The sequence below is a fragment of the Amblyomma mixtum genome, chromosome 8, assembly GCF_055824585.1.
Source record: "Amblyomma mixtum isolate Tamu chromosome 8, ASM5582458v1, whole genome shotgun sequence".
Lineage (NCBI taxonomy): Eukaryota > Metazoa > Arthropoda > Arachnida > Ixodida > Ixodidae > Amblyomma > Amblyomma mixtum.
The window spans coordinates 111,012,241-111,034,565 of NC_143019.1; the positions used below are offsets into that span (position 1 = coordinate 111,012,241).

Sequence of the window (22,325 nt, forward strand, 5' to 3'; positions counted from 1 at the left end):
ACTTATTCTGTTACCGCATTGCTACGGTGTGCTCGCGGTCTTCCTTGTTCTAAAGAAATCAGACTGCGGCAAAAGCGATCTCTGTGATCCATGATTTGAAGTGCTGTTCCCTGGAGGTTATACAGAGCTAACACGTATAGGGAGGGTACACCTGTACTGTATTTTAGAGTGCAGCTCTTTGGCGTCCGTTTCAGCGTTTCGCGGCGTCGCCGTCGCCGTTGTCCGTTGTAACCAGCAGTGGGCACCTTATCCCCGCTTTAAGCTGCGAAATCACTGGAGCCTGAACTTGGAAAGCAGAGGGCAAAATTCGTAAATTGATTTTTGGGGAAAGAAAATGGCGCACTATCTGTCTCACATATCTGGGTGGACACCTGAACCAGATTGATGGCTCATAACTGCCCTCATGGAACAGTGGTCACCTCAATCGTGCAGTAAGCTACGTGGCGGTAGTGACAGATGTGCACTGCATGCGTTGGCATTGACAACGCTATGTCAGAACCGCGGTGCTGAAGCCATAGGCCGTCGACGTTCATTGTGTTCATTGGCGTTGGCGTTGACAATGCTTTACACGCTGGTCATTTTAAGGAAAGGAAGTGCGCATGAATCGCGCTTATAGGTACGTGGGGCGATGAGAAATATATGTGGGCTGTATGCGCTAGCGCTGACAACGGTGAGTGAACTCTTGCGATCAACCATTAACTGCCGCCTGTTGGGGTGGCAGGGTGGGTGGGACTTTATGTAGATATAAAGACAAACAAATAGAAATTCCTTACCACTCATGTGGGAGAGCATCCCATTGCTCTCGCTCGTAAAGCCTCCCACGGCTGTGATAACGTCCAGAAATACTTGCATAGACCTCTCCTTTGAGAACCAGGCATTGGTGCAGCAAGTCGAACATATATCCATCTACTTTTCCGACCACAAAGCTTCCTTCATGAGAATCAAGAACTGTTAGCGGAGTATTTTTTGAGGAAGGAATATATATGAAAAATAACAAGTTGACTGTAATTGTACACATATGTCTTGCTCGAATTCCTTGCCTCAATATATCGAAAAGCTGAAACAGCTGATGGGCTGTCCTCAAATTTCGCTTTAAGTAGTAAAGTAATCGTCGGCAATTTTTTGTTTGAAAAGAGAGTTTCCTGTCTTGTTTCATCAGATACTGCGCCGTAAACACTGAATGGTTCGTGTGGAACGCAATAAAGTTCTTTGTGACGCGGGAAACCGCCGATACAGAGACCACTTCCGCTCGCCAATATGTGAGAAGTTTTCGAACCGCTTCACATTTAGCTTCGTCCACCGCGACAGTGGTTTACATTCGCAGGAAATCCGTTGCTAAGTTTTTTGCATATTTTAATGCACAATCTCACAGGATATGGCACGGGTTGTATGTGATCTGCTTATGTCGTAGTTAGCATAGCATCCGCTGATGTGCTTTCCCTGTTTTGTTGGTCCAATTTCAGTATAGTTCTTTTTTCCGGCATTCTCCTATTTTGCAGTGATTTGTGAATAAAAAAAAAACATAAGGTAATCTTAACGGACCACCTAGACAGGGCCTATTGGTGCCATCTGCGCATGTGCTATTAGTTTTGCCTTCCATTTTTTGAGCTTGGCAGAAATGTCGCTTGCTTGATGGCTGAAAATACAGTAACATGCTCATTTCCGCAGACCGCAGTGTCTTTCACATTTGAAGCCTTCATACGAATCTATCGTGGATATTTTGTGTTTCTTGTCCGTTTTAGCGCGCGTGCAGCACACCTGCACAATCCAATACAGCGTGATACTTCCCATCCGGACAGCATTCTTGTTTTAGGTTAAGCATCAGAACAAGCACGATGCTCGCGGCCATGGGAATAATATATCAGAACATGCTCATGGTGCTGGCCTTTGCCCTCATTGCCACAATCAGGCCAGCAGAATGTCAAGAAGTAGATGCCATTAAGGTGAGTTCTTTGCTGCGTGCAATAGTTACCGTGTTCTTAATCCTCCATAGACTGACGGACACAAGGGTTTCCGCATTGGTTTAAAAAAAAAACATGGGAGATAAAAAGGCTTCAAATTTATTACAAAAACAAAACAGGCAGAAGCGCAGTGCGGTTCTCTCTAAGGTGATTAAATTGAGTCCGTTGCCGAAATTCTGCGCGGCAATGAAGGCTGGACGGAATGAGACAGGTGGCTTTCATCCACTATTTCTATTATCTGGCGATAATGAAAATCACTAGATGTTAGAGCATATAAGGCTTTTGAGTCGACAACAAGAATACACCTCTGAGAGTGTGTGGGCAAGCAAAACTCTTACTGTCTTAGACAATTTTAGCCTCCTCGGCATTTTAGCCTGCAGCTGCAATTTAAGCCCTATGGGTGTTGCAAAATAAAATTCGGTTTTCCTATATACCTTTGCTGTTGTGTTCAAAACTTAGTGACGAGAAAAATTATTCACGTGAACATAAGTTATCAATAAGCGAAATTCACATGTGAGCAAGCCATAGGCTCTATGAAATTATCTGGCCCGGAACCTTTCTTTAAACTAATCAGAAATAAGACACGCACATAATAAAGAAAACTCCCAACTGCACATTCCAATAGGGCTTTGTCTTTTGTATGTTCGGTAGAAATAGCAATGAAGTTACGCATTTTACTAGATATGTCTGAAAGCATAAATTATTAGCACATGTTGTTTTTCTTGCGAATAACCGAGCATCTCAGCTTGTATGACAGTCCCCGGCGAAAGCGTTTTTACAGATGTTTTCAGCAACCGGAATATTGCAAGGGCGCCATCTATATTTCTGAGACTCATTTTTGTCACTAGGAGGGATGTTATCAGGTCGATGCCTAATTTCAGGAGCATTTTTTATATACGCTTTATTAGTTGGATGCGTAAGGACGAATCTTTCGCAGTTCGTTTTTTCGAGCCAGCCTTTCGCGGATGCAAGTGCGTACGGAGTGGCGGCCGGCTTGTGTTCTTTCCACAGTAGCATGAAAGGGTTTGCAAATCACCATTCCTGAGCGTTACGGATTTGACTCAGGTAGCCACTTTCGGCGGGCTCTTCGTTCTTCGTTTTGGTACGCCTATTCATCGCGTGCTTTGGAAGATCACAACAGTACACGTCTGTAAAGTGCGCTTAGTGCTTATTTATTTATTTATTTATTTATTTCGAATACCCTCAGGGCCCGGGTCGGGCGTTACAGAGGGGAGTGGAATACTCAACATAATTAAGATAAAAGCACAGGCACATATATATGTATATATACATATATATACACATATATATAGGGGTGTCAAAAACAGTGCAAAAATAGTAAGGAACACCAGAAGGTAACAATAAACATCCAAGAACTCAATACAAGTACTACAAGTAAGGAACACCAAAATATAACTGTAGAACACAATACAAGTAGTAATACGGGGGTAAAAAATAAATAAGCAGTGCGTAACGATTAATCAGGAACACCAAAATGAGCTTTTAAGGCATTTTTGAACAATGTAACATCAGTAATAGACACAAGATCTTCGGGAAGGTGGTTCCACTCTGTTATTGAGCGCGGGAGAAATGAATTATGAAAGGTATTCGTGTGGCATGCGAAAGATCCAATTTTATGACGATGGTCCACGCGATGTGACACATAAGAGGGCCGGTGGAGTAAAAGATTGTGAAGTGTGTCGTGGTAGTATATTTTATGGAGCAAACAAAGTCGCTGTATCTGACGTCTCAAGGAGAGTGGAGGTAGGTGCAATGTGTTTTTCATGTTAGTTGTGCTGGCAGTACGATGATAATTACTGAGAATGTAGCGAGCAGACCGATTCTGAAGAGCTTCGATGGTTGTTACCAGATGATCAAGGCCGGGATCCCATACAGAAGCAGCATACTCAAGCTTTGGACGGATAAGTGTTTTATAAAATTGTAATTTAAGAGATGAAGAAATGTTCGCAAAATTACGTTTCAGATAGCCTAGAGATCTGTTAGCGTTGCTAGTTATATAGTTGATGTGCTGTTCCCATGATAATTTGGATGAAAATAAGACGCCCAAGTATTTGTAAGATGTTACCTGTTCAAGCGGGGAATCCTGAAGAATATAAGAAGAAACATTAGAGTTAATTCGAGATACATGCATTAAGTTACACTTGTTAGAGTTAAGAGTCATTAACCAATCCTGACACCATGCAGTTACTGCGTTAAGGTCTGATTGCAGAATCTTTTCGTCATTGGGATTGGTTATTTCACGATAAATTACACAGTCATCTGCGAAAAGGCCAGCGCGAGATTGAATTTTGGTGGGTAAGTCATTTATGTAAATTAGAAAGAGCAAGGGAGCAAGAACGGAGCCTTGTGGCACGCCGGAATCAACGGGGACATAATTGGAGTCGATTTCGTTAATCGTTACGTATTGGGAGCGATTAGTAAGAAAACTTCTCAACCATGCAAAAACGTTGGGATCCAGGTTAAGTTGGTGTAATTTAAAGAGGAGTAGAGTGTGTGATACCTTGTCAAAAGCCTTAGAAAAGTCTAAAAATATGCAGTTGACAACACCGCCGTGGTCGAGGACGCTGTGAAGAAAGTGAGTGAAAGATGCCAGCTGCGTTTCACATGAATAATATTTTCTGAAGCCATGTTGGGAACTATGAAAAAAAGATTGAGAATCAAGATGGGTAGCGATTTGGGATGATATGATATGCTCAAGAATTTTGCATGGAACACATGTCAAAGATATGGGGCGATAGTTTTTAACATCATGCTTGTCACCATTTTTATGTGTGGGAACCACCTTCCCTACCGCCCAATCATCAGGAACCAAGCCGGTGGATAAAGATTGGTCGAAAAGTTTTGTTAAGATGATAGATGAATAAAATTTGGTGTTTTTAAGGAATTTTGACGTGATACCATCAGGACCAGAAGCAGAAGAGAGCTTCAGGCAATCAATAATCTTTTCGACACCAGCTGGATTAACTGTGATGGGAGGCATTGGCGATAGCGGAGGTATGTCGAACAGAGGTTTAGGGACGTCTGCATGACTAGAGAACGATGCTGCAAAAAAATCGTTGAATGTAGAGGCACATTGTTCATCTGTTAACGGTAGACCATCACTGGAGTTAATAATCATCCTATCGCTTTCAGGGCCTTTTACTGTTCGCCAGAACTGTCGAGGATTTGAACGTAGCAGATTGGGGAGGGTGTGTTGAAAGAAATAGCGTTTGGATTCCCGTAAAGCGCGACTGTAACTAGCATTCGCGGTGCGATAGGCTTGCCATCGCTCTGATAGTTTTGAGGTTTTAGCTAGGCGGTATAAACGCTTCTTTTTATTGGCTAGTCTTCCGAGAGCTTTATTATACCATGGTGATTTGGTGCACTTAATTACTCGTATGGGGATGTGCTTGTTGATGAGCTCGGCTGTTTTGGTTTTGTACAAGTCCCAGTTTAATTGTAGGCTGCGATGTTCAAAATTTCTCAAAAATTTGTCACAAAAAGAAGATAATGCACGATTAATTTCGTCGTAATTTCCTCGGCTGTAATTCCTAACAATCTTCATTTTTTTTCCTGCTCGGGGGGCAGGGAATCCGAGCGTAAATTCAAGGAGTGAGTGGTCGCTAAGTCCTGGAAGAATGCTGAGGTTTGAAATTGATTCAGGGCATGTAGTTAAGATAAGGTCAAGAGTGTTTTCAGAATGACTAGTGCATCTTGTAGGCAGTGTGACGATTTGAGAAAAATTGAACGTTGAGCACAAGTTAATAAAAGATTTAGATTCTGAATCAGTAGGAAGACTACTGGGGCCATCCACGCCCCAGGAGATATTAGGGTAATTAAAATCACCCAAAAGAAAAATAGGAGAACCAGGATACCGAACACAGATTAGATTAATGACATCGTGTAGGTTGTTAATGAATTCGAGGTCTCTGGGTGGTGGACGATAACATACACCGACTGTGATCTTCCTGCCTTTTATGTTTAATAAGACCCACGTTATTTCTAGATTGCTTGTCACATGTATTGCGCATGAGGATATGTTATGGTCTACGGCAATTAGTACTCCGCCACCTGGCCGGCAATTTCTATCATTACGGTAAAAGTTGTAGCGTTTGTTACATTCTAAAATTTCATGGTCGCGTATTTTGCTTGAGAGCCATGTTTCTGTTAGTACTACTACGTGGGCTGCACAAGAATCAATAAATGAACTTAACTGTTCACGGTTTTTCAGGACACTTCGAATATTAGTATACACAACAGAAAGCTCATTAAAAGGTCCACGACCCCTCTGTGACCGCTAAGGTGATAAACTAGAAGGTTGGATGACGCCACTGGGAGAAGGGCTAGAGGATAGCGCAAGGTCAGTGACAGGTTTCTGGGTGGTCACAGCCTTGTTTAGTTGAGATTCAATGACGGTTTTCGTGGTAGGGTTGTAGGTGTAGCACTTCCCGTTCATGTGGAGCCTTTTATACTTTAACTGGTATGACGTGCTGCGAGTCTTGGCAAATTGTAAAAGCGTTTTTCTAGCTAGCCTAGTTGAGGGACAGAAGTCTTCGCCGACAGAAACCTTGTTCTTTTTTATCGTGTCTCGATTGGACAGAATTAGATCCTTAGTCTTGGAATGAACAAACTTGGCGATAATGGGCCTGCAAGAATTCTCTCCGGCACGTCCGAGCCGATGTGCACGCTCAATGTCATCGGAGCTTAAAGAAGAAAAGGCTGGTAATTCGGAGAGTACTGAAATTAACTTTTGTTCAGCGTCCGATGGGCTTTCTTGGGGCACTTCAGGTATGTTATAAAAGATTAGATTATTGCGCCTGGATCTATCTTCGGCGTCATCTAGGCGTGCGTGTAAGTTAGCACATTCCTGCTGGAGGGTTTCAATATTTTCTTGTGTCGCCAGCATATCAGTTTGCAGAGTGTCGATAACAGACACCTTTTCTTCCAGGCATGTTAGCCGGTCGACAACTTCTGTCAGTTTTTGACCTAAGCTATCTTGCTTATTGCTAATTTCAGTAACTGAAGCTTGAAGTAGCTCTTGGCTGTTTTGCACCGCGACAGTTCTTGAGTGTACGTCGCGAAGCAGCTTTGATATTTCTTCTAGATCCATGCTTTGTGTATTAGCCCTCGTACCAGGGCCAGGGCCAGGATTTAGTTCAACATCACCAGCAATTAGTAATAACACTTTCACGACATCAGCACACTCAGATATCACAGAAATAAGCACTTCTGGGCTCGGAAACAGCAAAAGGCAACGATCTCCGGTTTTCTTGCTATAGAGAGACGGATAGCAACTGACCTGCACAATGAAGAAACGGTTGGCATAAGTAGTCCGCATCGCCGTGCTGTCTCCGAGCCCACTGAAGGGTCCCTGTGGCGACGCTTGGTTTATATCGTCGGGCAGGGATGACGTCACTGTAGTCGATGATGTGAAGGTAGTTGGCGGGATCTTTAAAGCCGCAGCGCTGTAGATTAGACTGTCTTGCTCTGTGCTGTGGCACGTTTCCACTGGAATCCAAGGCTCGTGATAAGGCGCGAACAGGACGGTGCTTTCGTTGAAGGCGGCGTATCCAGAAGATGCCAGGAATGCGAAAATCTGCACAATGAAGAAACGGTTGGCATAAGTAGTCCGCATCGCCGTGCTGTCTCCGAGCCCACTGAAGGGTCCCTGTGGCGACGCTTGGTTTATATCGTCGGGCAGGGATGACGTCACTGTAGTCGATGATGTGAAGGTAGTTGGCGGGATCTTTAAAGCCGCAGCGCTGTAGATTAGACTGTCTTGCTCTGTGCTGTGGCACGTTTCCACTGGAATCCAAGGCTCGTGATAAGGCGCGAACAGGACGGTGCTTTCGTTGAAGGCGGCGTATCCAGAAGATGCCAGGAATGCGAAAATCTGCACAATGAAGAAACGGTTGGCATAAGTAGTCCGCATCGCCGTGCTGTCTCCGAGCCCACTGAAGGGTCCCTGTGGCGACGCTTGGTTTATATCGTCGGGCAGGGATGACGTCACTGTAGTCGATGATGTGAAGGTAGTTGGCGGGATCTTTAAAGCCGCAGCGCTGTAGATTAGACTGTCTTTTTTTCTAATCGGTTGCGCGGAACAAATGTCCAGGTACTGCGGGGCATGTGTGGGTTCTGGTAAACGGTCGTTTTAGGGCGAAAGCACTAAAACGGCCGTTTACCAGCACAACTTATCATGGTCCCAACCAAGATTCTTGCCTGAAGCTCGGAATAACTCGGGTGAGCTCCGGTTAGTTAAGAGGAGCGTCGCGCAAGAATTGTTGAGTTGTGTTGGGTTTGCTCGCGCATAAGCATCTCAGGCTATCATGTGCCAAACTCAATGTATGCAAAAATTGCTTTCTGCGAAAATTTCAACCAAAGTGTATAACAATGGTGGTGTAAAGTTCGTAAAAGTTTTTACTGCCTATTTGGTAAAGGTTAGGGGACAAACATTTTAGAAATGCCTGTTAGCAAAAGCTTAAAAGCTCGGGTAACCTCCGCGGCCATCCTTGGCTTAGCAAGGATCTCGAAGCTCCCAACAGCTCAGATAAACACCTCAGCCTCCTTTTCAACATTGACAAAGAGGCTGAGGTGTGTCACTATGCAGAGAGGCACAGGGTGAGAAAGTTAGAGTTTCTGAAGAATACCGACTTGCCTTGAAAATCTAGAAACATAGTGCATAGCAACAAGTGCATCTTCAGCTAAAATTAATGCTAAGTCGTCACGCAAGTTGCAGCCAAAGATAGGAAGGCCGGGTAATTTCTGAGAAGCATACCTCTAGCTCTAGCTAATGGGGGTGGCCTTGAGAGTGACCTTGAACAAACCTAGCATAGCAACAGCCTATGAAGAAATAGAATAAATATTACCGGGACTCGGTTTCGAGCCCGCGGCGGAGCGAACATACCAGATTTGGCAGCCACTACACGAAAGCACTATACATGTACTATCCCCGCAGCCGGCCCAGCCTCGTGTCAAATTCATCACACTCTCGAGCTGTGCACTGGACATCGTCGTCTTCATCAAATTCCCGCCAAACCCAACAAGTGTTTAGTTAACCAGGCTGAACACATGCTTTCGCACGTCTACTTGGTTTAACTACGTTACAACGCTACCGCTTTTTTAGCTCACAACGCCACAGCGCACAATCGTGGGTTACAGGACTATTGCAACACATGAACTCCTTGCAGCTTGCGATACCGTTCCCATTCGAGTAATCGTTAGCGGTCGCATCACTTTCATTAGTGTTTTTATGGAGTGCACAACACCCTGCCTAGTGGCGTCCGTTTACCGGAAATCCACGCATACCGCACAGTACGCGAACTTTGGCTGTCGCAGCTGTTTAATAAAGGTGCTCTGTGACCTTAGCGCTCCTTGCACGCGTGCGTCGTCTGTGCTCAAGCACAAAGACCAGAACGATACAAAGAAAAATCAGAAACAAAAAAAAGGCTAGAAACGGCTACCCAAGCGAAATAATTATTACTGAGGGACTCGTTCCAACTTTCGCTCTACTGACGCGTAGCAGGCGCTTCAAAAATATTTTCTTTGATATTGATATTTGTTTGATTTTCTTTTTGTTTGAGGAGCTTCATACTATATAGTGGCGCCGCATACAGTGAAACTTCAATATCTCCAGTCGTTTTTGGTTTGAATGAAGCCACTCCCTCCTCCCCCATTTTTGGGCTAGTATGAGCGCCACTATCGTGAAATAAAAAGGGACAGCAGGTTTCCTACACTCTTACAATAGTTTCAGCCAGTTTCAGCCTTAATAAAATGTCGCTGAGGTAGCTGAGTGGTTATGGACCTCGGCTGCTGAACCAAGAGACGCGGGTTCAATCCCGGCCGCGGTGTTCGAATTCCGGTGGAGGCGAAATTTTAAAGGCCCGTGAACTGTGCAATGTCAGTGCACGTTAAAGAACCCCAAGTGGTCGAAATTTCCAGAACCCTTCACTACGGCGTCCCTCATAACCTTAGTCGCTTTGGGACGTTAAACCCGCCATAAACGAAACTAAAAGTAGTAGCACTCACCCTCAATTCGCGTTACGCATCGGTTATGTAGCAGTCAATGGGGCTTCTTATAATCCATTGCGCACCGCACCTAAGGATGCACTGCCCCTTAAGGAGGTCTTTATTGCTCTTTGTTCCGCATATTATGCCACTGCGATGACACACAGCATGTACTATCACGGTGGAAAGAAACACGAACAGCGCGGAGCCTACGTGCTGCGCTGTTCGAATTGTTTTAATGGCGCTTTTACGTCGGTGGTAAGAAAAATACTTTAGAATCATCCTAGTATGCGTCACGGACAGTTCTAGCATCGTTTACTGCCATAGAAATAAAAGCATGTTTAAAAGAAATGTGAACAGCGGAGCTCCTAGACTCCGCTCTGTTCGCCTTTCTTTCCATCGTGATAGTACACAAGCGGTTCATGTGATGGCCGAGCTTGCTGTTGATCGGTTGGTTTTGGCCACGCTCGCATCAACTCTTGCATTTTCTTCCTCTCCCAACGGCACAACTTGTCTTGCTTTTTTCAGTCTCATGTTCGGCCTCCTTTACTACCTCACGGTTGACGCATGCCAGGCAATTTTTTTCCTCTACCAATTATTTGCATTCTTCTGTGTCCTCAGCAGACTCCTCCTTTACATCCGTCACTCTCTCAAGACTTTTTATATTCTGCGGATGGCGCCGCGACTACTACATCGTTGTAAAGTAGGGAAACGAGCCCCTAAATCATCGCGATTGAAAAAATTAAGCACGCCTTAGGTCCGCTGTAACTTATTCAAGTAGACATTGAAAGTGAAATGGTCTTGCTTATGATTGTCCTCAAGCACGAAAAAATTAGGTATACTAACAGCATTGTATGAAAGTCACTAAAATCAGTGGCAGCTAGGGTATCCGTTGCTCACACTTCTCCCTTTTCATGCCTTCCTAAAAGGCCACCTGTAAAGAAATTCTATTCTCATTTGGCTAGAAATTCTGATAATATGTTCATACGCGATCAAACCAAGCGCGCCAGCTCGGTTGTAATTCGCCTTTAAGAAGCTGTCTTGCCGACGACACGTGCACAGGGAGGCGTATCATGTAGTAAGGCAACTTTACTGAAACGTTACAGGTTTTACCCCCAATAATTTTCTTTAAGCCAGAACTGTAGGGAATTATGGACTGTGTGGTTTGAAAGGTTCTTGGCTAAAATACAGCTTGGAAGCCCCATTTCGGTACTGTGCAATTGTTTTTTCGAAATTTTAAGCCACATCACAATGATGAAGCGGTGTGTAGCCGTCATAAGTACAGGTGTACCCGAACTCTCTCGGTGCTTCCGTTTCCAAATTACACCGAGCAGTGATCGCTGCGTGTAATATGGCTACCTCTTTTCTTTCACGTCGCGTTCTCTTGAGTTCCATCTCTGGATTGGTCAAAATGAATGGAATGCCCGATGCATATGTGGCTATTCCGGTCGAAAAAGAGGATTTTCGCAAAAGCTGTACTAGCAGCGATATGTCCAGTCAGTGAGAGAAGGACAGAGGCAGACTAAAACAAAAGAGGTTTTCAGGCACGCTTGCATTCGTTCGCAAAGCTGTAAATTTTTGCGACCTGTGTTCGCATCCCCAACAGGGCACGCTTAGAACGCTTGCCCGCTCGCTTTCGATTCCGCGGGGAGTCTCCAAATCCCCACCACTCCTTGGGCCGAGTTATCTATTTTTAATGCGAAAGCATTACATGATTCAAGGGCAACGGAACCCCGCGCTGGCGTAAACAAGTGGCAGTGGTCTCAAAATCCTGAAATTATGTCCCAGTGGTACCAAAGGAAAATAAAATTTCTTCTAAAGGTGCGGGGAATGGAACTATAGACTTCGAGATTGCGAAGTGCGCACGCACCACATAGGCTGCAAAGCCGCGTTACTTTTTGGCGAAGAAAAGTAAGACAAGTATATGCATTGTAAGACAAGTATATGCATGCTATGGCGGCCGAAAGAGTGTGAACAGCTCTTTCCTTGCGAGACTACTGAACATTACTGTGGTACACTAAGACCTTAAGTGAAAAGTCGACAACAATCTGAAGGTTCAAATATCCATTGTGACTGTTTTCAGGGAGCAGCCAATTTGTTCATGTCCTGATCCATGCTATACACGGCCGTGCTTCATCCACCAAAAAAAATCGGAGAAAATAGCGGAGAAAATAGTCAAACACAATTGCCGTTTCCGGTTATGACCACTCCCCAATGCTTTTTTTTAACTAAAGCTGCATGTGCACATTGTCACATGTATGGGTGCCTTGCGGCGCCAAATGCTGACGGTAACACGTTCGAATGGATCCAACGACGTGTATAGCCATGCGGCTAATAGCATCTGCCTGCATCTGAAACCACACCTAGTATCGCGCGACTTCAGAGGCTGTTTCAGTTTCGCCGAATGAGGCTAGTTTCCCCTGCGACTGCTGTAGTCGAATCCCAACCAAGAGGGGCACTGAAAAGCATTCTTTCACAAACCTTTGTGGAAATGCTTTGCCGCATAGCATCTCCTCAATTTATTATGGGACCGCAGTAGTCGCCTAGTCGTTTGAGCATTCGCGTCATGTACGGCAGGTGCTGGGTCACTCCTCTGGATCGCCGGGCATGCGCCGATGAAAAAAAAAAAACTTTTCCGTGGCATTTTGGTCGCATTCTGCTGGGTTAAATACTTTGTAAATTGATATCTGACCTCACCTTGAGCATGCCAAATACTTATGCAACGACCGCCTGTAGCCTAAGCCGCGCTTGCACCATTAAACTCAAAATTATCATTTTCATTATCAAATTTATTATGGTGTTTCTCATTGCTCAGTGTGTAGCCGGTTGCAGTGGTCACTTGACACAAAACTCTCCTTAATTGGCCACCATTTTATTCATGTGTCATAATCGTTGTAAGCAATATAGAGGAGGAAATGGGTTCTCTTTAAATAACCTCATTTTTCACATCTCCATGCAACAAAAGCAGCTAAACTCGTGTAAAGAAAGAAAAGCTTCAATGGAGCTGAGTGAAGGTGGTGTCTGCTCGGATTACAGAAGCGTGTTTCACATTACCAAATTTAGATGCACCGTTGATCATGTGCCTTTTTGATTGCTGTAACCACCATTTGACTGCCACCTTTTATGACCGTCTGCAGAAGAGGGGCGTTAAGGAATAATTTCGCCTTGATTTTCTTCACTTCTAATTCCTCCCTATACATGATTCAATGTCAACATCTGAAATTATGTTGCTTTGCAGAATATCGCAAACTTCCCCTTTTTGACGGCGATCTATGCATCCACTGCTACTGCAAATGGAGATAGTCTACTGTGCCTACGTGCCGTGCTAACGCAATACAACCCGGATGCCGGCAATGTTACGTACGTTTGGCTACTGAGAGAAGACGACGGCACTGAAAGGTGAACAGTCAATGTGTGCATAAGCTGTTTGCACATTGCTAGTATGGGGCGTTCTATTGGAAAACATACAGGTTTCATCTGGCCATATGATATCACTGTGGCTGCGGAGAACTATAGCTTGTATAATTCGACCCGGTGATTAATGATTTAGACTATTTCTTCTTCAAATGTAATGTCACTTTGTCAGCTTTCTCACTGACAGGCATTCTCTCAATTCCGGCAATGAGCAGCAATCTAAAATGTAAAATTCAGTGTTTTTGTTATTACGAAGCAAGTTCACCTAGCCGAAGTTGCTTGCTTAAAAACTCCCCTATCGCAAAAGCAACAACTATGGTCTGGGATTCATTTTTGACGTTCCTACCTGCGTACCTAATCGGCATTCAATTACATTTTATACTTGCTGTCTATAGCGGTATCTAAAAAATATACCGCAGACGCAGTGGGCTATACAGATTAACAAGCGAAAGAAGTGACAGAACAAAAGCATTTTCAGCTACTTGGTTCAGGTACATTTCAGTAAGTTAGGATATAGCACTGCGTGATTAGTAAAATCGGCGATGTGTAATAAACACTGTTGGCAGTAACATATTGTGGCGAATTTGACTTAGGGGCTCCGAATCGCTGGTGCTACCTACGTTCATTGCTTGACGTTTTGTGCTGGTCTTGTTTTATAGAAGCCCAATGGCTGCTTTACTTCGCGCACAATGTCTCTCATTGTTGCTACATGTCATTGTGGTTAAGATAGAATCATTCGGAGGAGGTTTATCACGTACAATGTCGCTGGCAATCCTGTGAGGTTGGTGCATTTCTTTGTTATTGTGGTCGTACCTCCGAAACCGACTCTGGTATCTCTTATTCAGCATATAAATAAATAAATGAACTGATTATTCATTCAATCACTCAGTCTATTTCGCACTAAGGAAAAGCTTTTACGAGTTCAGGCCTCCAAACTTGAGAGGTGATGCTTCGGTAAATATTTCGGCCATTGTCTGGCTGGCCCTGACCTAAAATTTATTCAGCATACAAGATGACAGCATCGTTCGGTGGCTGAATTCAAGACATATGAGCTTCACTGTTTCCTTGCGAAGAACGACTGTAAACTTCAAGCGGGTCTTCTTCAACGCCCTTTCATTGAGAACGAGACTCCTTTGCTGGTCATGCGGGACTTACCACTGCTGTGCAGTCAAAGCAGGCCCCAACTTGTTTGGCTAGTCGTGAGTGTTTATAATGCCACGCGGTGGTATCGGTGCCTCCATTCAAGCAATGTTTTTGAAATGGAAGCGCTGTGGCCGCTGAAGGAGCGCTGAAGCAGGCGTAAATTTTTGCCCGTAGTCTACGTCAAAGTTTCCGAATTTAACGCTTCCTTTCAGGCTTGATCCCCGACTTGGAAGATAAGCATTGTAGAAACGCCGAGACGTTAATGAAATTTTCGCAAGCAGACACAAAATTCTACCTCACTGCTTAGTGAACGAAATGTCTGCGCACAAAAAGCAAATAACTCGCTTTTGATGATACAACCGTATGTATTAGCCGGAGTAAGGATCAGAATTATCCCCTATTTTCCCGCCCGCTCAGCTCGAGATATTCGCTATCCACATAACTTTCCTAAAATAATGATATTCATGGCGAGCTTTGCAGATGCTGTCGCGCAGAGGTTTCATCGTTCAAAAGCATATCAAGTGGCGTCTCTCGTATCATAAGAAGCGATAAATTGGGCTGTCAGCAGCTATGTACAGAGGATACTGGAAAACAAATATTTTAAAGGTCATGGCACAAACCTTGCCCGAAAAACAGATGGTCAGCCGCCTCTACCTTATGCGGAACTGCATCGTAAATTGTCTGCTAGCTGAATAAAGGTCAATGACAGACATTAGAGGACCAAAAATAGAAATTAGTAACCAACTTTCAATCAAGACGGGAGGGCCAACTGCCAAAAAGAAAATGACTAATCCCCTTCAGACATCTTGAGATAATATTTTCACCAATGTGCACTACAAGAGAACCGTTATTGCACGAGAGCATTTCGTCGAGTTTATGACTTCAAATTTAATCGTAGAGCGCAAATAAAGCCAGCGCAGGCAACGTTCATGTTTACTCAGGCAGTTTCAGGAATGCGGCATGAACTCACATTTGTATATCATCTGTATTAGGGATTCTAACTGCGGACGAACTATAGCAACGAATCAGTATGGCGATATCTACATCAATCGCAATAAACTGAACAAAATTATTCATGAATCCACTGTAAGTATTCTTTCCTCCCTTTGAAGGCCAGTCATTCACAGAATATATGAAGGAGACTCCCCCAACCAAGTCAAAGATTTCAGTTCCGACGGTAAGTTTTGCAGCAATGGCGCTCATTGCACGTGACCTCTTGGTCAGACTCAAAAACAGCATGCTTCTAAAGTAGCTACATTTCAGCATAAATCAAGAAACTCGGTGGCGCAACGCCTCTGCTCTCAGACCCATCGTCCATAGAGTAAAATATAATGCAGAATAAAACGCAATGCAATACAACTTTCCCGAGCTTCTGCCTTGACAACGCAATTGTTTGAAAATATGTTGAGCCCTCTTAGAGTTCCGATGAAGACACCGTTTTTAACTTTCATTACAACGTACCTTCTTTTAATTTGATCCCTTAGTAGAAAGTGATACGATACAAGAGGCAGAATTTCTGCCAACTATGCTTCTTGCCCTGAATTGAGACAAAATTATATTGTGTACAGGGCATAGGAAATGATTTATCAATGCTCTGTTTTCTGGCACTGTTCCAGACACTCTTTCTCTTCCTTATCGCTATTTATTGTGCACTGAGAACTCGTATCAGAGCACCGCGATATTGTTTTTCAGGGTAAGGTATGAATGGCTATAGCAGTATGCTCTCAAACAGTGTTCATCTTTTTCTGCTACTTCCGCTATTAACATTCACTGAAGCAAGTTCTGAGTATAAACGTTAAGCGGATACATTGGATCGCATAAGCTCTTGATTTCATCGGCCACTTTCAGCGCTAATAAATTGATTCTCTCAAGCCTCCTCTGTCCTTTTCAGACCCAAGCAACCCTGCCACTGCCACTATAACCTACACGGACGAAAAAACTTGCTTTGTTATGAAAACCAATGGTGTGGGAGGCCGTAAGAAACCCTTTCCTCTCTTTTGTGTTTAATCTGTCATTGAAAGGACTGCCGCAATATTTAGGCGTTCAATAAATATATACTAAGCTTAGAGTGTTAGTCAACCTACTTTCAAGCGTCATATTTTTAAAACCCCGGGCGTATAACGGAAGCTATTTATTGCATTCACTAGGGATATTTGGAATGCCCTCGGCGGGGGTATTCGTTTGTTAAAGCCTCCATATAGCAAAATTAACGTTACAGCGTAAAGAACCGAAAAATCTAACATGAAGGCTGACTGGCATGTAATATCTGTAGAGATTTTAGTATTGGTGCTTTTTTTATTAGACGTCATTGCTTTTTTCGTAAGGCGCAGATAAAGATGCGATATAAAACACAATGCGTTGAATAAGGAGGCAAGAACACTAAATGGTTGCTCGGCGATAAAAGCGGAAGGTTCAGAGGCCAGTCAACTGATCGCAAGTGTTGCCACGTGCCGATAGAAAAGAAAGAAAGAAAACGCGGAATTAGAGGCTCATCGTGCCGAAGCCACACCGAGGGCTCAGTGAAGCAGTCAGTCCGCGCTCTCTTGGCGTATTTTAGAGGCTGCTTCAGAGGATAGTGCAAAGCCAAGGAACAAGTTATTTTGAAAAAAAAAGCATTGGTGCTATTTTGAATGGTCACAGCTTTACCTATTTCTCATCAACAACACAGAATCACCGTGTTTACCTTGCTGACACCTTGTGCTGGATAAAAAACGTAGTGTTTACCTCTTTAATGCATTGTTCCCATGGGTTCTGGTTGACAGCCGTGTCCTGAGATGACACTGAACGGTTGTCTCTGGGATCTTACAACAGCGAGGTGAAATTATGATGCATTTAAAGCGCACGAGGTGATGCTTTGGCATTGGTTTGAGCTTTACAACACATAGTTCGTTGACGGGAGTGCAATCGGTTTCTCATGCGACGGGCGAGATTTTCAATCACTTAAGAGTAGAGAGAGCAAAAATGCTATGTGGTGGCGAAAAACGCGTAAATCTAGGCGTCCATTTCTACAGCAAGGTAATCTCGACGTACCAATAAAGAATCTTTGTGTGGTTGAAGACCAATTTTCCCAGCATTTCCACCAAAGAAGAGTCCGAAGGAGCGGTTGTGCTTTTTGAGGTATCGGTAATAGCAGTCCTCCCGTCAGGAATGCAGCGAAAACAGCTTTCAAAAGGAACTGTTGATTAGGCTGGCTCTCACCCATAAAGAACTTACTGACTTTGTGGCGGCGTCAGCAATAAGCGTGCTCAGCGTTCGCCGAATAGAACACATACCGCTCTGAATGGCACTCAATTAAGGTTGCAAGGAACCATCGACATAAGGCGCCGAAGCAACTGCAATAGTCTTGGAACAACATGCGAGCAGTCGGCTTGGCTGCGGTCATTCGTGACATGTCTGGTCGCATCTCGTGTCCGAAACAAAAATGATAAAGCCGAGTGCCAGTGGCTCTGAGCGTGAACGAGCAATGCAAAGATTCGTGCCAATATGATGTAACACCGGTTGGTAACCGGAATCAGTGGTGATTAAACCCCGCACCTCCCGCATACAGTGCGGGTGCTCAGACGACTAGGCCACCGCTGCAGTGTCAATGAGAGAGCAATATATGACTCATCGGCAACCAAACCCCACGTCGGTGTTGACTAGCAGCAGTGCTCAAAAAAAAACTCAGGGAACGTATCCGTGGTACCAAAGAAATATAAATTCTCTACAAAAGGTGCGGGGAAGTTAACCTAGGACGTTAAGATTGTGGAGCGAGCACGCAACCCACAGGCCACAAAACCGCGTTACTTCTCAGCGAACAAAGGTTGAACTAGCATATGCTATGCCCCGACGGCTGTATGGTGATGGAGAGGTTTGTCGTTAGAAATGAAGAACAAAATTAAAAAAAAACAAAAGCTTCTTTCCTATTCAAAGCACGTAAGCAGTCAAGTTCCCCCCATAAATTTACATTTGTCGCTAAATAAGCATCGTGTATTGAACGATGTAATGCTGTTAGGATATTGTACCACGCTAACAGGATAATCAGTGAAATCGCGTCCAATTAAGCTGACCTGAGCTGCCTCTGTGAAAAAATGTTCTTCGACTGAGCTTGATTGAAGCAACTAGTCCTAAAATGCCACACATGCTCTATTTTCAGTGTGCATACTGTGGGTAAACAGCGAATTCAAAAAGAATTTCCCTGAAGAGTGCACCCTGAAGTACGAAGAAAGCTGCGGTGAAGGAGTTCTCATTTACGACGAGGACGTCTGCGATAAATGAACTTCTACGCGAAGAGGACTGCTTAAAGCTCCACCTCCAATGCTTCGACTAGTTCAATGTGTATGAATCATTAAGACAATATACGCCTTTATATATTGTAACTGAAAAGCATATGTGTTCAGTATTATTATTGGCCACCTGAAACTTGTAGCTGGCAATATTTGTCACCTATTAAAATCTTGAGCATTTTAGCTGCATTTTTTCATTGCTTTTTATACGCAAACAACACATGGGTAAGCAACTCCTCATTTGGCAATAGTTAAAACATCTACTTCTTCGTCATTTCAGTGACTTTTCCTGTCTTCCTGAAGCATTTTGCAGAGGAAATGGGAGAAAACGAGGCTCATTTCCTCGTTGTCTCCCATCTCACATCCCAAAGCAGTTACATAATGGGGTTGCATAGGCTTATAAATGCGTCGGCATCCGACCAGATTTGCGGGTAGATGTGGCTGCCTTTACTGTGATTTTGGGGTAACGGTCATTACCAAGAGATATAGGGAATGAAGCCTGCAGAAGAAAGTCCCATAATGAAGGTATTGAAATGGTTTATTTAATGAAGAGGACAGCGGTGACAAATTGGGGCAGTCGGGAATCTAACGCCTGAAACTTGGGCTGCGATTCACATTCTGCCGCAGGGTCCCAGAGGCATGTTCGCTCGGCTTGGTTAAAGCGGGACTGTATGTGCCTGTCATGTGGTCTTTCACGTACTGGTTTTCATTGTGAAAGACGAATCAGTGTGCGTGTCTTCTTTGGAAATTGGAATCGCTGTCCTGCGAAACCATTCAAAGGCGCAACTTAAAGGCGCCATCATAGGGTTGTTCTTCGCATTGTAGTTTTGTGCTTCAGTAAATAATACAACAGCTTATTATTCAATTTCAAAAATGTGACTACCCTGGGGCGCTATGCCGGAAGGCCCGAGTTTGGCGCTCGCCCGAGTTTCATCCGAGTTTGCGATGACGGCAGTCAGTGAACGAAGATAGCGCGGAACGTGTGCAGGCAGCGGACAATAAAATGTAGAGATAAAGCCACGTAAAGGCGATACAAGCGCACCCTGCGCGCCTGTTTAACACTTCAAACACAATACACTGCGCAATACCAGGCCGCAGCGCTACCTGAAGTTATCAGCGCCATATCAGCAATCGCCAAATCGTGACTTCTCTGCTATCTATCTGCACACTCGCCGCTAGCTGTTTGACACGCCTTTTCGGGCGCGTCAAAGGCGTGTCTTCTCTTTCAGCTCTCTCTGTCTCTCCATTTCCGAAGACGAACAGTGCGCACTAGGTGCACTCTTGTTCAACCCTTTCTCTTCTCTCGAATACGTAAAAAGGCAACAGATAATATTGTGAACATTTTGTTCATTTCTAAATGTATTTTAAAATCTGAATCCAATGAAGCGTTGTCGAAAAGCACAGCTTTAGGAAATTAACAAAGATTTGACACTTTCTGCCGCTAGAGGCGATAGTGAGGCAATTGCTTGCAGCGTGGCTTGCATACGAACTAGAGCGGCAGCCCACCGTGTCGAAAACGAGAGCTCCTGCGCTGACACGCCGCCGGTAGCGCTGCCTTCGACTGGAAAGACTGGGCAACTACTACACGCTGAATCTGTCTTATTTTTCGGCCATTGCGATAATATATTTTATTGTGTCGTTTATCAAAATATAACAGTCATGCATCTTCTGGCTTGCATAATAAACAAAAGCAAAAAACTGAGCTTCACTGCACCCCCGCGTCACTGCTGCTCTCTGCAGTGACCTCAGGTGGAGCTCTCCGATGCTACGGCCGCTGCCGCACCCCGCTATGGCCAACCATTGCTTTTAGTACGCTCTTGGCGAATCTCAGCGGTAGAAATTGGCCGTGCGAGCGGCTGTGATGCGGTGTGAGAAAAAAAATTGCTGTTTGGCTGTGTTCAATGATTCATTACGCATGCCTGTTGTGTGTGACGCCTCTTTAGTGCACTGCGGATGCGAAGAGCGTGCTACCCAGCGACACAACTCATCCTATGTCATCAGACGCTGACTAAAAGCTGTGAAGGGGGTGGCGCGCGTATCTGCGTAGTATTTGTTAACGTCGCGCACTTCAAGGTTTTGCGGACTGGTTTGGTCACAAACGTCGATAGCCGTTGTACACCGCAGGGACATCGCATTAATATCATTCGGGCAGGTGAGAGATCCTGTTTGTAATAATGGAATCGGACTTATAACAGAGAAAGGTGTTACGGTTGTGAAGTACGCAGTGCTTGCGTGCTAGAAATTACAAACACTTTATTGCACTGGGTCTGGAGCAGCGATCGTTTGTCGATCCCAGATGTATTTGACACATTGATGCTGAGCTTTATCACCGATGAAAGGACGGCCAAGCCAAACACCTGTGATGCGATGTTGTTGGAGTAGGGCGTGCTCCAAGCACCGGTTCATCGTCGTGCTCCGTGTTTGACGCCTTGCAAGCAGGTGTGACGCGCCTTCAGCGTTGTGCTGTGTCCTACGTGGTTGCAACAGGCTATAGTGTTGTGAAATCTTGGTATGCGAGCGAAGAAATCGGCGGCTTTCGCCACGTTGCGTGTCCTTCGCAGAGGTGCTTAGATTTATCAGCGATGACGTCCGTTTTGCCTGTTATATTTCGATGGTCAACATCGTCGATGTCTGTCAGCAATAAGCACAGCCGCGCAGCATACCTGTAGCCGGCAGGGATGTTGGGAGTGGCCCACCCATAGCGCGTACGCCTATAATTTATGTACGGCACGCCGGGGGCGTGACCAATGGTTTAGATTGACAGGTGAACTCGGAGCTAAACTCGTGAACGGTGAAGTGCCCCGAATTCATCTCGGGACTGTCATGGCGGGAGCAGCAGCACAGCCTGGGTAATCGCTTCCTCCGACGGCAAATGTCAGTACGGCCGGCTGGACCCGTTTACTGCCTTGGCCGACGACGAATTCTAGCGACATTTTCGCCTCTCCAAAAAATCGTTACGATGGTTGTGTAAATAGTTAGGCGACGACCCACGCCTGCGGAGAGTGCGTACCGGGCTTCATTCGCTTCGGTCGAAGAGCAAGTCCTCTGCGCCCTACGGTTCTTCGCGACTGGGAGCTTCCAGGGGAGCGTCGGCGCAGACCGCTTTATTGGACACCAATAAAGCACTGTGAGCCGCTGTGTGAGGGACATCTCCAACGCGCTTATCGACGCGGCTGTGCAGAAGAGGTGGCTCGCATTGCCCACGACTGCGGCCGAGCGTGCGTATGTTGAGGAGCGTTTCCTTCTGCGCGGCGGCATCGCAGACGTCGTGGGATGCGTCCACCGGACCTACATTGGCGTAAAGGCCCCTTCGAAGTCGAGCCCTGACATGGTGAAGGCCAACTATTTCACGAGGAAGGCACATTATGCATTGAACATTGCAATCAGTAAAAAAAGATGAGGGAGGAAGAAGAAGAAGCCCGAGCTGAGACGTGTTTGTTCTGAGCTCCGTGTTTCATTCTCGTTTCTCTTGTTCACGGACATCTTCTGGAGTCTACGAACTGCCTTCTGTACCACCGGGGGTCAAGGACACCCCTCT

At 44.9% G+C, this 22,325-nt stretch overlaps 1 pseudogene; it reads left to right on the forward strand.

The window, feature by feature from the left end:
• The first annotated feature begins 1,847 nt into the window (after positions 1-1,847).
• On the forward strand, positions 1,848-18,845 carry LOC149333902 (uncharacterized; annotated as a pseudogene).
• Positions 18,846-22,325: the final 3,480 nt, after the last annotated feature.